General features: G+C 37.0%; 1 protein-coding gene across 4 annotated transcripts in view; it reads right to left on the reverse strand.

Moving 5' to 3' along the window:
* LOC117173278 (helicase SKI2W) overlaps positions 1-3,871 on the reverse strand; it is a 306,484-nt gene that overhangs the window by 178,586 nt on the left and 124,027 nt on the right. The window lies entirely within an intron of this gene.

Here is a 3,871-nt window from a genome sequence, read left to right on the forward strand (position 1 = left end):
AATGGCCGATAAAAAAAAATACGTGTCTCTTATTTTTCGATGTATTACAACATATTGCAGTTTCATCAAAATCGGTGAGGGACACCTGGGATAGTTTCCTTTCAGTCTCGTAATCGAAAGTTTGGATTTCTAATACCCATCTTTCGATTCTCGGGTTTATGTCTTGTTTGTCTAAAGCTAACTTTAAAGAATTGCCGCCTGTGAAAGTTTTCAATTTTATTCCATGTAGATATACTCGGAATCGTCTTAGAGCATACACAATGGACACCATCTTCAGTTCAAAACTGTGATACCTGATCTCACACTCGGTTGATCTCTTCGAGTAAAACAAAATAGGGTGAAAGCGTTGATCTTCCTTTAGCTGTAGAAGGATAGAGCCTAAACCGACGGAACTAGCATCTATCTGATTGTCAATTAAAGTGAGAAGGTAGTTATCGCGGAGCGTTATTTTATTTAGCATTCGGAAATCAATACAAAGGCGCAAATTACCGCTTTTCTTTTTGATCAAAACTATAGGTGACGCGTACTCAGAGTTACTGGGGCGGATCACTTTACGGTCAATTAAATCCCTTATATTTTTTTGCAACTTAGATTACTCATCGCAGGATAATCTTCTAGGCACAAAAAAGAAAGGTCTCGAATCCGTCGAATTTAACTTTAGTTCCGCTTCTATCTCAGGTACCTCTGGGTTTTCGCTTTCTAAATATTTTAACTTAAAACTGATCGATATATTTCAATTTCGCTTTGTGACAAATTTCAGGGTAGATATTTAATTCAAGTACTTGCTTTTCGTCAATCAGATAAACATCAATGTTGTTTAACTCAATAACGTTCTTTTCGAAAGTGACAGTTTCTACATCCGTCCTTATCTTAGCCAAAAACTAAACCAAATTTGCATAAAACGTCTCGACAAGGTATTAGTGACGATTTCATCGTATCATCCGGCACTACGAGCAACTTTATATCATTTCGAATTTCACTATTAAGTATAATACTCGCATAAACTTTACATCAAACTGTCAAATTAGAGTTATTTATACACGCATATTTTCTTTCAAGATCGGTAGCAGTTTCTACATTCTCGTCGCTTATACTAGAATTACGATGACTTTTCTGAAGGATTTTTTTCTCCTCCGGAGGGACCTTGCTGCCAAAGTTGACTGCCGCTGCCTTGGCTGTACACTCCTTTGCAATATGTCCAGGTTCATTGCATTAGTAGCAGACGTGTTTCTTCGACTGCCTGCACTGATACAGACGTGTGTCCCGCCATTCTGCAGTTGTAGCATCTAAGAAGTTTTTTACCCTCTCCTTCGTTGTAGAATTTCCAGTGATCCTGAAATCGATTGTTTTTACTTCATACTTAGGATGTCCTTTAAGCGGGTCGGGAGACAACGAGATTTTGTTAAAGGCCTCTAGAAACTCCGACGATGAGTCGAATTTTCTCATTCAAGCCTGATTCTTCAGGTGTACATCTGGAATTCTCTCGATTATGTAATCCACTATCTCGTCTTCTTCCACGGGGACTTGATTTCCTAGAATCAATTTGTTGTGGTAGTACTCACTAAATAGCACACACCGCTGCCATTTTCTTTCTTCAAAAATACGTCGGCGTTCGATTTTCTTTGGACGATGATCGAACATTTTTCTCATTTCTATGAGAAGATCCTCCATGCTCATTAAGATATGCTCCGACTTGGAGTGAAATCACTCCAATGTGTTCCCTTTCAGTTTGGAACTGACTAAAATCTTGGCACGATTATCGTCGATTTTAGAAGTGGCACTGAATAATAGGATTTGTTTCTCCCACTCAGAGAAATTGTTATCACCGCCATTGAATTCACTTAAAACATCACTTATTCCTCTAAGGTTAAAATTCAGCCGAGAGCTTGCGGAGCTTCCTTGAGATGGCGAATCACAACGAGCTTCACGTTATGTAAATTCCAATTCGCGTTGGAGTAGGTCTCGCTCTCTTCTCATGAGTTCCATTTCTCGTCTCACGAGGTCGAATTCGGAAGTTTGCTCTAGGCGCCATCTGTCAGCTGAGTTAACTGCGGCTTCACGTTCAGCATGGTTATCGAATAAAGGTTGACGTTGCGTTCCGATGTAGTCAGGATTGGAGTTTGTGTCTTCTTTTGGGCTTAATGTGTCTTTGACATTCGTTATCGGGAAGTTATTTGGGTCGTTCATCGTGTGCTGTTGCGATCAGTTAACCTGTTGAGAACCTTCACCAAGCTGTCACCCTACTTTACCTGTCGGAAATTCGAGTTATCGGAGAATTATTTCTAGACGAAAATACGTGTAGACCATACACTGGGTTCACTAGGTAGAGTATTAGGAAAGAGCAGAATGTTGGCAAAGGCCTATTAATATGTGTCAGAATTTCTAACTACTGAAAAAGTGCATGTTTTATAGTAAGATTATTTCTCGTTAGGAAAATTTGTTGGCCCTGACAAGGGCCAACTGTAAAAAATGTAATAATCAGGATCGAAAATTGGGTTATTTCTTTCTGTTTTGATCTGGTTTTCTTGTCACAGAAATCGCGAATCTTGCCGAAATGGCTGAAAATTTCCTGTGTTCTATACAGTTCTTCAAAATGTTCTCATCAGCGAAATTATCTGCTATAAGTAGCTCGCTGTCAACGTTTACAAAATCTTCAAACGCTACATTTTCCAAGCCTATTCTGGTCTGGAAATGAGACCACTCGTCAGGAAAATCTTCTTCGACGTTGCTTCGAGTATGCTGCTCTTGGTTAGTTTTTCTTGAATCCTGCCTTCCAAAAAAAGTTAGCGATTGCCTCACTTGTTATTTCATCCCAAGCGTTGTAAGATAATCTTGTAGGGCCCTTAAAAATAAAGCTTTTGTTTTCTTGAATTTTTCACATATCTCTCTTTGTTTGGCTTCAAATGTCCATTTTCGTTTGGATTTTTGGATACTGAAAAGCTATAACTTTAGTCATTTTTATTTTATCAACCAAAATCACGGGGATAAAATGTTCGTATTTTTGTGAACTATGAATGGCTGTCGATAGAATTTTCAAATCATGAAAAAATTGGTCTCAACCATTTTGAAACTGCTCAAACTTTTTACATTTTTATAAAAAAACGACTATTTAACAAACACGATCTTTCTTTTTGGTCCCTCAAACTGAGTGCCAAAGCACAATCGAATCCGATTAGTATTTCGAAAGTTATCGGGTAAAGACAACGACAACGACAGACACGCAAAAACATACTTATTACATTTTAATTACCTGAATAAATTTCCTGCTATAATTTATAACAACAAAAAATGAAGAAAAAAATTAGAAAAAACAATTAACAAAACTTTCAACAGAAATTGAACAAGTTGACCGATTTTCTTTCACATATTTTTTTAATTGTCTCATTATATAATGAACCTAATGCAGCATATTAAAATTTAATTCCTTAATATTTTAATGATTTTGTATTTCTCTAAACCAGCGATAATTGTTTAACAAAAGGAAATTTGGGTAAGGCATATCAGGCAGTCAGTCTACATCCTGGGTTTCAGTATCGTCGAAAAAATAAGACGCTTGACCTCCCGCTTTGTCATCCAGAAACAGAGAACGCCGACTTTTTGGTTCACCATGGGTGCAATCACAGCGGCGGTTTGCTCGTTCCGATGTGCTTAAAATGTATCATATTTTCAATTTAAAAAAAGCACTAAGGGAATTTTTTGGACAACAAACTCTAAGAGGGATTGTATTTAGCCCTTGAGATTATGTGTTTAAAATATCATTTCGAACAATTCATAATTGTAGGAAGAAAGTTGTCATTTATAATACATGGACTAAACATGAAGTCCTAGTTTTATTTTTTCCATAATGTTTCGTATTGTTCTTATTTTATAT

Source organism: Belonocnema kinseyi, chromosome 5 (genome assembly GCF_010883055.1).
Source record: "Belonocnema kinseyi isolate 2016_QV_RU_SX_M_011 chromosome 5, B_treatae_v1, whole genome shotgun sequence".
Classification (NCBI taxonomy): domain Eukaryota; kingdom Metazoa; phylum Arthropoda; class Insecta; order Hymenoptera; family Cynipidae; genus Belonocnema; species Belonocnema kinseyi.